At 46.8% G+C, this 11,592-nt stretch overlaps 2 non-coding genes across 2 annotated transcripts; both read right to left on the bottom strand.

The window, feature by feature from the left end:
- Nucleotides 1–10,478: 10,478 nt before the first annotated feature.
- Nucleotides 10,479–10,550, bottom strand: TRNAE-CUC (transfer RNA glutamic acid (anticodon CUC)). The gene has a single exon. It is a non-coding gene; the product is annotated as a tRNA-Glu (tRNA).
- A 970-nt stretch (nucleotides 10,551–11,520) lies between these two features.
- TRNAD-GUC (transfer RNA aspartic acid (anticodon GUC)) lies at nucleotides 11,521–11,592 on the bottom strand. Its single transcript has one exon. It is a non-coding gene; the product is annotated as a tRNA-Asp (tRNA).

The raw sequence follows: 11,592 nt of genomic DNA on the forward strand, positions 1-11,592 counted from the left end.
CTGTCTGAGGGGTTGGCAGCAGCAGCAGCTGCAGTGAAACCCCAGGAAGGGCAGTCTGGCAGTACCAGGGTCTGTGCTACAGACCACTGGGATTATTGAATTGTACCAACAATGCCAGGTTGGCATAGAGGGGGCAATTCCATGATCATAGACATGTTACATGGCCATATTCGGAGTTACCATGGTGAAGCTACATATAGGTAGTGACCTATATGTAGTGCACGCGTGTAATGGTGTCCCCGCACTCACAAAGTTCAGTGAATTGGCTCTGAACAATGTGGGGGCACCTTGGCTAGTGCCAGGGTGCCCTCACACTAAGTAACTTTGCACCTAACCTTTACCAGGTAAAGGTTAGACATATAGGTGACTTATAAGTTACTTAAGTGCAGTGTAAAATGGCTGTGAAATAACGTGGACGTTATTTCACTCAGGCTGCAGTGGCAGGCCTGTGTAAGAATTGTCAGAGCTCCCTATGGGTGGCAAAAGAAATGCTGCAGCCCATAGGGATCTCCTGGAACCCCAATACCTTGGGTACCTCAGTACCATATACTAGGGAATTATAAGGGTGTTCCAGTAAGCCAATGTAAATTGGTAAAATTGGTCACTAGCCTGTTAGTGACAATTTGAAAGTAATGAGAGAGCATAACCACTGAGGTTCTGGTTAGCAGAGCCTCAGTGAGACAGTTAGGCACCACACAGGGAACATATACATGCACACCTATGAGCACTGGAGCCCTGTGTGACAGGGTCCCAGTGACACATACATATAGGCCACAAACCTATGAGCACTGGGGTCCTGACCAGCAGGATCCCAGTGACACATAACAACCATACTGAAAACATAGTGTTTTCACTATGAGCACTGAGGCCTGGCTATCAGGATCCCAGTGAGACAGTGAAAACAGTGACAAACACCCTGACATACACTCACAAACAGGCCAAAAGTGGGGGTAACAAGGCTAGAAAGAGGCTACCTTCTCACACAACCCCCCCCCCCCAAACGAAGGACAATAAGGCTAACCTTGGCCAGTTGAGACTTTATTGTCTAAGTGGTGATAAGTAGAGAGTAGCTCTGCAATAGACTGGTTACTCCCTTTATCATCCACTATATGGTTACTTCCCTGTGGGGATGTAAACCACCCTGTTTGAAGTTTTTTAGCTAAGCAACAATGTGAAGATGTATTTTCAGAGTTTCTATCAGTAAGTTTTAGTTTAGAGTAGTGGGAATTGTCCACTGAACCTATTTGTAGTGATGGAAATGCCAGACAGGGATGCTGTCTCAGAAAAGCCATAGCTGGGCAAAAACTTTGTCCATCTGGCTGGAAGAGAGAACAGGGATGCTGTTTCTCTTGAGTTGGAGCAGGGCAGGGATGCTGTCCTATGAGCTCCACACTAGGGCAGGGATGCTGTCCTAAGTGTTGTGAGGTAGTGCAGGGTTTCTGCACTAAAGTTTCTCTGGGAGGGTTGGAGGGATGCTCCATGTTAACTAAAATGGTGCTGTTTTTCTCACCAATGTTAGTTATCCCACAGAGAGGTACTTCCACCTCAGGGAGTCCAGCTTTGCCAGCTGATGATTCCCTTGGAACAGGTGCCACCCCAGGAGAGGTTTCTCCCACCACAGGAATAGTATCCTGAATGGTAGGGTGGTTAGGGGATACTGTGATACCCTTTTTACCTGTTGATGGAGAGGGATCCTGAGTTTTCAGGCCTTCTCTCCTTTGCTTTTTCATTTCACTTGAAATGAGAGGGAACAATTCCTCAGGGATGCCCAGCATGGCTGCATGGGCATACAACTCTACATCAGCCCAACCTGAGGCCTCTAGGTCATTACCTAAGAGACAGTCTACAGGTAAGCTAGGTGATACCACCACCTGCTTAGGGCCAGTAACTCCACCCCAACTAAACTGAATTATAGCTAAGGGAAGAAACTTAGTGGAGTTATGGACATCAATAATCTTATACTGTTGTCCAATGATGTGTTGATCAGGGTGCACTAGGTTTTCAGTCACCAAAGTGAAACTGGCACCTGTGTCCCTGTAGGCCAAGGCCTCAACACCATTTATTGAAACTGTCTGCCTGTACTTATCCATTGTAAGGGGACAAGCAGCCAGTGTGGCAAGGCCAATGCCACTAGGTGTGACAGAAACTGTCTTGGGACTGATTACATCAGTTTCCACTATGGACCCATAAGTGAACCCAACTACACCCTTTGCTTGACTGTTGCCAGCAGTCCCACCACTAGTACCACTACTGCTAGGGGCACTAGAGCTTGATGTATTAGTGGTGGTAGGCTCAGGGGGTTTAACTGGACAGGACTTATCCCCTGGCCTATGGCCTCTATTTTTACACACAAAGCACCAAGGCTTTTTAATGTGTGCAGGTTGAGAAGAAGAGGAAGAATTTGTTCTATCCCCACCCTCTGAAGAGTGTTTAAGATTTGAAGTGGGATCTTTGGTTTTACCCTTATCCCCATGCTTATCTTGAGATTTTTCACCATCTTTCTTCTTATTGCCATCTTTGTCACCCCCTGTATGAACTTTTCTGTTCACCCTTGTTCTGACCCATTTGTCTGCCTTCTTTCCCAATTCTTGGGGAGAGGTCAGATCAGAGTCTACCAGGTACTGGTGCAACAAATCAGACACACAATTATTAAGTATATGCTCTCTCAGGATTGTGTTATACAGGCTTTCATAATCAGTAACTTTACTGCCATGTAACCACCCCTCCAAGGCCTTCACTGAATGGTCAATGAAATCAACCCAGTCTTGTGAAGACTCCTTTTTGGTCTCTCTGAACTTTATCCTGTACTGTTCAGTGGTTAAGCCATAACCATCCAGGAGTGCATTCTTAAGAACTGTAAAATTATTGGCATCATTTTCTTTCACAGTAAGGAGTCTATCCCTACCCTTTCCACTAAATGATAGCCATAGGATAGCAGCCCACTGCCTTTGAGGGACATCCTGTACAACACAGGCCCTCTCAAGTGCAGCAAACCACTTGTTAATGTCATCCCCCTCCTTATAAGGGGGAACTATCTTGTGCAGATTCCTGGAATCATGCTCTTTTGCAGGATGACTATGGGGAATACTGCTGCTGCCACCATGGGTATCTAAACCCAACTTCTGTCTTTCCTTCTCTAATTCAAAAGACTGTCTATCCAAATCCAGCTGTTGCTTTTTAAGCTTCAGTCTGGTTTGTTCCACCCTCAACTTATTGAGTTCCCTCTCTAACATTCTGTCATCAGGGTTGGTGGGAGGGACATTTCTAGAAACAGAGCTATGATGGGAATGAACAGAAGGAGACCTGTCCCTTACAGAAGTCAACTTAACAGCTTGGTTTACAGAAACATTACTACCAGTATGGTGAGAATAAATGCTTTTGCTATGATGTGAGACAACACTATTTCTTTGGTGTGGCTCATCATCATTACCATCTATGCTAGATTGTCTAGTAATGGGCAGCCTAGGAAGTTTCTTTCCTGAATCTTTTCCTGGGGGAGTCCCTGAATCAGATTGGGAACTATTAGGTACTTTTTCAAGAGATGGCCCACCTCTGGCCTTATCCTGTTCTCTAAGCATGTTAATTAACAGTTCCAAGGCAGGATTCTTCCCTACACTCAAACCTCTCTCTATACAGAGACTCCTTGCTCTTTTCCAGCTAAGGTTGTCATATGCAAGTTTGGACAGATCAACACCTTGGCCTGTGCCAGACATTTTTTAGAGAGAGTTAAAGTGATAGAGAAAGAGACAAAAGTTTTCAGAACTTTTTGGAAAGACAGAAAAAAAACTTTTTAAACTTTTAAGAACTTTTTGAAAGTTTAGGAGTACTTTTCAGCACTTAGAAAAGAGTGAAAAGAGGAAATGCAAAACTTTTTGGCTATGTGTATATACACTGACCTTGTTTTGTATATTTTTCTCTTATGAAAAGTACAATGACAAGAGTGGTAAGTAGTCTCAAGCACTTATCCCACCACTGCACAACCAATGTAGGAGGCTGGACTGGCTTGTAGTGAGTACCAAGGCGTACTTACACCTTGCACCAGTCCCAGTTATCCCTTATTAGTGTATAGGGTGTCTAGCAGCTTAGGCTGATAGATAATGGTAGCTTAGCAGAGCAGCTTAGGCTGAACTAGGAGACGTGTGAAGCTACTACAGTACCACTTAGTGTCATATGCACAATATCATAAGAAAACACAATACACAGTTATACTAAAAATAAAGGTACTTTATTTTTATGACAATATGCCAAAGTATCTTAGAGTGTACCCTCAGTGAGAGGATAGGAAATATACACAAGATATATATACACAATAGCAAAAATATGCAGTATAGTCTTAGAAAACAGTGCAAACAATGTATAGTTACAATAGGATGCAATGGGGAAACATAGGGATAGGGGCAACACAAACCATATACTCCAAAAGTGGAATGCGAACCACTAATGGACCCCAAACCTATGTGACCTTGTAGAGGGTCGCTGGGACTATTAGAAAATAGTGAGAGTTAGCAAAATAACCCTCCCCAAGACCCTGAAAAGTGAGTGCAAAGTGCACTAAAGTTCCCCTAAGGACAAAAGAGTCGTGTTAGAGGAATAATGCAGGAAAGACACAAACCAGCAATGCAACAACTGTGGATTTCCAATCTAGGGTACCTGTGGAACAAGGGGACCAAGTCCAAAAGTCACAAGCAAGTCGTAGATGGGCAGATGCCCAGGAAATGCCAGCTGCGGGTGCAAAGAAGCTTCGACTGGACAGAAGAAGCTGAGGTTTCTGCAGGAACGAAAAGGGCTAGAGACTTCCCCTTTGGTGGACGGATCCCTCTCGCCTCGGAGAGTCGTGCAGAAGTGTTTTCCCGCCGGAAGGACGCCAACAAGCCTTGCTACACGCAAATCGTGCGTTTGGCGTTTTTGGACGCTGCTGGGGCCCAGGAGGGACCAGGAGGTCGCAAATTAGACCTGAAGAGAGAGGGGACGTCGAGCAAGACAAAGAGCCCTCACTGAAGCAGGTAGCACCCGGAGAAGTGCCAGAAACAGGCACTACGAGGATGCGTGAAACGGTGCTCGCCGAAGTTGCACAAAGGAGTCCCACGTCGCCGGAGACCAACTTAGAAAGTCGTGCAATGCAGGTTAGAGTGCCGTGGACCCAGGCTTGGCTGTGCACGAAGGATTTCCGCCGGAAGTGCACAGGGGCCGGAGTAGCTGCAAAGTCACGGTTCCCAGCAATGCAGCCCAGCGAGGTGAGGCAAGGACTTACCTCCACCAAACTTGGGCTGAAGAGTCACTGGACTGTGGGGGTCACTTGGACAGCGTCGCTGGATTCGAGGGACCTCGCTCGTCGTGCTGAGAGGAGACCCAAGGGACCGGTAATGCAGCTTTTTGGTGCCTGCGGTTGCAGGGGGAAGATTCCGTCGACCCACGGGAGATTTCTTCGGAGCTTCTGGTGCAGAGAGGAGGCAGGCTACCCCCACAGCATGCACAAGCAGGAAAACAGTCGAGAAGGCGGCAGGATCAGCGTTACAGAGTTGCAGTAGTCGTCTTTGCTACTATGTTGCAGGTTTGCAGGCTTCCAGCGCGGTCAGCGGTCGTTTCCTTATCAGAAGGTGAAGAGAGAGATGCAGAGGAACTCGGCTGAGCTCATGCATTCGTTATCTAAAGTTTCCCCAGAGACAGAGACCCTAAATAGCCAGAAAAGAGGGTTTGGCTACCTAGGAGAGAGGAAAGCCTACTAACACCTGAAGGAGCCTATCAGCAGGAGTCTCTGACGTCACCTGGTGGCACTGGCCACTCAGAGCAGTCCAGTGTGCCAGCAGCACCTCTGTTTCCAAGATGGCAGAGGTCTGGAGCACACTGGAGGAGCTCTGGACACCTCCCAGGGGAGGTGCAGGTCAGGGGAGTGGTCACTCCCCTTTCCTTTGTTCAGTTTCGCGCCAGAGCAGGGGCTAAGGGGTCCCTGAACCGGTGTAGACTGGCTTATGCAGAATTGGGCACATCTGTGCCCAACAAAGCATTTCCAGAGGCTGGGGGAGGCTACTCCTCCCCTGCCTTCACACCATTTTCCAAAGGGAGAGGGTGTCACACCCTCTCTCAGAGGAAGTTCTTTGTTCTGCCATCCTGGGCCAGGCCTGGCTGGACCCCAGGAGGGCCGCTGCCTGTCTGAGGGGTTGGCAGCAGCAGCAGCTGCAGTGAAACCCCAGGAAGGGCAGTCTGGCAGTACCAGGGTCTGTGCTACAGACCACTGGGATTATGGAATTGTACCAACAATGCCAGGATGGCATAGAGGGGGCAATTCCATGATCATAGACATGTTACATGGCCATATTCGGAGTTACCATGGTGAAGCTACATATAGGTAGTGACCTATATGTAGTGCACGCGTGTAATGGTGTCCCAGCACTCACACAGTTCAGTGAATTGGCTCTGAACAATGTGGGGGCACCTTGGCTAGTGCCAGGGTGCCCTCACACTAAGTAACTTTGCACCTAACCTTTACCAGGTAAAGGTTAGACATATAGGTGACTTATAAGTTACTTAAGTGCAGTGTAAAATGGCTGTGAAATAACGTGGACGTTATTTCACTCAGGCTGCAGTGGCAGGCCTGTGTAAGAATTGTCAGAGCTCCCTATGGGTGGCAAAAGAAATGCTGCAGCCCATAGGGATCTCCTGGAACCCCAATACCCTGGGTACCTCAGTACCATATACTAGGGAATTATAAGGGTGTTCCAGTAAGCCAATGTAAATTGGTAAAATTGGTCACTAGCCTGTTAGTGACAATCTGAAAGTAATGAGAGAGCATAACCACTGAGGTTCTGGTTAGCAGAGCCTCAGTGAGACAGTTAGGCACCACACAGGGAACATATACATGCACACCTATGAGCACTGGGGCCCTGTGTGACAGGGTCCCAGTGACACATACATATAGGCCACAAACCTATGAGCACTGGGGTCCTGACCAGCAGGATCCCAGTGACACATAACAACCATACTGAAAACATAGGCCCTCATTCTGACCCTGGCGGTTCTCTACCGCCAGGGCCAACGGGGGCGGGAGCACCGCCGACAGGCCGGCGGTGCTCCCTTGGTCATTCTGACCGCGGCGCTTTGGCCGCGGTCAGAACGGGAAAACCGGCGGTCTCCCGCCGGTTTTCCACTGACCCTTAGAATCCTCCAAGGTGGCGCAGCTCGCTGCGCCGCCGAGGGGATTCTGACCCCCCCTACCGCCATCCTGTTCATGGCGGGAAAGCCGCCATGAACAGGATGGCGGTAGGGGGGGTCGCGGGGCCCCTGGGGGCCCCTGCCGTGCCCATGCCCATGGCATGGGCACGGCAGGGGCCCCCTAACAGGGCCCAACTAGGCTTTTCAGTGTCTGCGATGCAGACACTGAAAAGCGCGACGGGTGCGGCTGCACCCGTCGCACGCCTTCCACTCCGCCGGCTCGATTCCGAGCCGGCTTCCTTGTGGAAGGCGCTTTCCCGCTGGGCCGGCGGGCGATCTGAATCAGATCGCCCGCCGGCCCAGCGGGAAAGTCAGAATACCCCTCGCGGTCTATTGACCGCCGGGCGGTATTCAGGCGGATTCCGACGGGCGGGCGGCAACCGCCGCCCGCCTAGGTCGGAATGACCACCATAGTGTTTTCACTATGAGCACTGAGGCCTGGCTATCAGGATCCCAGTGAGACAGTGAAAACAGTGACAAACACCCTGACATACACTCACAAACAGGCCAAAAGTGGGGGTAACAAGGCTAGAAAGAGGCTACCTTCTCACACGCATCACCTCCCATACAACCGTAAGGAACCGAAGCCTCAACTCCCTGGTGGCGGTAAGGAACCAATGTCGCACCAGGTCCAGCAAAGCCTCACTTCCCATACTCTGTTTAACGTCTTTGTTTCCTCATAGTTTTCCAAGGTACTGTTACCGGGGTCCGTGGGACTCCGTGACCGGCCCGCCCTCGCGAGTGGCGTCAGACTGGAGATGACCCTGTCAAGACGTTGTGATAGCCCCAGTTGGAGCTATTGTGTTTCTAAGTGCTAAACTACATTTAATCTTTAAAAATGTGTATCTTTACTTGTGAATGTTGGATTTTGCTGATCTGGTCTTGTTTTACTCAGATAAATATTGGCTATTTTTCTAAGCTAGTGTGGAGTACTTTGGTGGTGTTTTCACTGTGTTACTATGTGTCTATACAAATACTTTATACAATGCCTCTGAGATAAGTCTGGCTGTTTGAGCCAAGCTACCAGAGGGGTGAGCAGGGGTTATCTTAGCTGTGTGACTCCCTTACCCTGACTAGAGTGAGGGTCCCTACTTGGACAAGGTGAAAACCACCGCCAACTAGAGACCCCATTTCTAATAATGACATTCTTTAGTCCTTTAACTAACAAGATCATTACTGATCATAACGTGCATGATGTAGCCTGTAAAATTAACGCAGACAAAAGAATATTCACAGATGAATTGAATGAAAGGATAAGAGTAGATAAAGAAAGAGAAGAGAAAATGAATGCTGTCCGTATTATTGGGAAAGGAGAGGAGATTTTAAAGGAAACTCCTCCTGAATTGAGTCTTGAAGTGAATAAGAAAAGGAGCACTGTATACAGTATGTCAGCCAGAGGGAAATGAGACAGTCGAGAAATTAGGATGCAGTGAGTGTGGACACAGCTATTTAGTAAAAGGAAAGTCCTTTTCCACTGTAGAAGCTAGCATTAAAGACCTACATTATGTATTTGGCCAATCAGCTTATTTTCAGGGACCACCTAATTAAGTAGGAAGTTTCTATGCTGCATTAGGTTTTCTTCAAATTTACAAAATTAATTAATTAGATTCTCCTCTTGATAATTATATTAAAATAAGTAGAGGAAGCTTTAAGTAGATTCTTATTGACATTTTTGGAGCATTAATACCATCTGTAGGAGTAGCGCTGAATGATATAAAGATTAGAAAAATGTCTGCCTTGGTTGACAGCTTGCTACTCACACTGTACGCACACTGATTAATAAAGGGGTGCTTGCAATACGGGCTATGATTACACAAAACCGTCTTATGTTGGATTTGCTCCTCCCAAACAAATACGGAGTTTGCAAAGCCTTTAATTCTCGATAGGGGCGGCTCCTTCGCAATGGCGCAGAAGCGTCGCCCACTGGCTCAGAGCAAGCAGCTCAAAAATAAAACAATATTTAATTATTGTTTTAATTTTCAGCTGCTGGCTGAGCCAGCATCGGAAGGGGGGGGCTGGGCCATGGGAGGAGGGAGGAGGAGGGGAGTGAGTGCACTTAAAAGTGCGTATGTCAGTTTGGCCAGCTGTCTTAGCCCGTCAAACTGACATGCACAATTGGGTTTCTTCACCCTGGCTGTGTTGTGCAGCCGGGTTGGAGAAACAACACAGGCACCGCTCAGACCAATCCTGACGCTGCTCTCATGCAAGGTAAAGAATGAGAGCAGCTCCAGGATTGAGTGGGAGTCTGTGCTGGTGTCCCAGGGAGTGCTGGGACACCAACTCCATCGAGAGAGGAGCAGGGCAGCCAGAGACCGAAGATAGGTATGTTTAACAAAATATATATTTTAGTATTTCCCCCTCACCTTTACCCCCCTTTTGAGATTTGAGGCAGCCGCCACTGATGCTCGAGAGTGCTGTGCTTACATTCCTCTCATAAATTATAAGCTTAATGGCTATATTGTTAATATTACACACATAAAGCATGAATTAACTGAAGCAGAAGAGACAGGTGCATGGGAAGAATCCAGATCATTTTTGGGATCGGTCGGTCACAGGTTTGGGTAGATGGGCCAATGGCTGGGGGTGCAGATGGTGGAGTTTAGAAGTTGCTGTTAGCACCAATGTTTGTCACATTAGTCGGTATTGTACTTGTGTTTATTTTCTTGAAATGTTGCAAAAGACTTTCATCATTGAAGGAAAACTTGTGGGACTAAGATGATGGCAGCAACGAGAGGAAGAAACCGAAAGAGACGGATGTCAAAGTCGAGGAGATGCAAAGTGAACTTTATGATAACTTGAGGGATTTGCAAGAGACCAAACAGAAGAACCGAAGTGAATGAAAGATGCACTTTAATAAAGAATTGAAGTGATGATGAAATCATTGGGGGGGCGCTAATTTTCTATTAATAAAAATACTCACGTGAGCTATTGCTAATATTTAAACCTGCTTACACTGTCCTTCATGTTGTTTAAACGCCATCCTGTGTCACGTGATATTAATATTGATTTCTCTTCTAAAATAAACTTTAATAGTTTCACACCAGTAAGCAGGAAAAGACTTCAGAAAAGGTCTCCTGGATGTACTAAGCCACTGATAAGCTTTGTGAACCAGCAGTCACTCACTCCTCTGGCAGTGGTTTGTGACTGTCCATAAAATGTTTAGTTACTGGTGACAACTCAAGTGAAGAAGAAGTACATGTAATGAAACAGTTCCAATTTCAAAAGTAATAAAGTGCGCGCTAATAGAATTGAAAAAATAAAATGAAACCTTCCCTGACCGGGAATCGAACCCGGGCCGCGGCGGTGAGAGCGCCGAATCCTAACCACTAGACCACCAGGGACTGTGTGAGAATGATGCCTAAACCTCTCTAATAATGTGCTGTGGACATGTATGGTGTGTGTCCAGTTTTAAATCAGGAACTAAATAAGGTAGAAAACACTGGTGGTAATTAAAGGGGGGGAAATAGCAGTAGACAAAGAAAACACACTACACTAAGGAAGAATGTGAGGAAAAAAAAGACTGCACCTTAAATGGACTGAAATCTGCTGAGAGTTCCCAGTCTCCAAGGTGTATGAGGCTCACATATCACATACTGGAGAATGAAACCATCAGTCACCAATTAACCATCAAAATACATAGTAAGTGCAATTAAAAGGAGTCAGTGCTTCTTCTGAGGGCTCCCTAAGGGCAGCTCTTAGGTTTCCAGGTGCACGAGCAGCTCCCCCTGGCTAGAGCCCCTCACTGGATGCTGGGACCCGTGGCCCTAACGTGAGAGTGTTATAAACAGGACTACAAGTCCCAGAATGCAGTGTAAACACCTGGAGCTCATGAGGATGGTGGGACGGCCACGTCGGAGGTCAGTGTTTCTTTTGCTCTCACAATGTGTCTATAAATTCTGAATTATTGCACGTAAATAAAGAAAAATCGTTTACCTTCGGGTTAAACGATTCCCCATTCAGAGCCCGCCCAGCATTTCATTTATTTGTCACGAAATACTTTATAATTTCCATCTAAAATAGCCCTCCATTATATTTCATTTATTTCCGTGACAATAACTAGTTAAAACGCATGGTATTTATTATTTGGTACTTTGATTTTTATCTCAATAATAAACTTTCATTACACCTTTCCATTTTCAAGAAAGTACACAGAGTCCCAAAAGATGAAGCCCTTACTTATTGCCCGTGATAGATTTTAAAAGCTGCATTAGTAAATATTTCAGCTTGTGGGAGCTGTGGCCATAAATAAAAAATATCAGCCCCCTAAAGTGTCATTGTGACATCATAAATTTAAAACAAAAAAAATCCATCCTCCCCGTCGGGGAATTGAACCCCGGTCTCCCGCGTGACAGGCGGGGATACTGACCACTATACTAACGAGGA

The sequence above is a fragment of the Pleurodeles waltl genome, unplaced genomic scaffold, assembly GCF_031143425.1.
Source record: "Pleurodeles waltl isolate 20211129_DDA unplaced genomic scaffold, aPleWal1.hap1.20221129 scaffold_67, whole genome shotgun sequence".
Lineage (NCBI taxonomy): Eukaryota > Metazoa > Chordata > Amphibia > Caudata > Salamandridae > Pleurodeles > Pleurodeles waltl.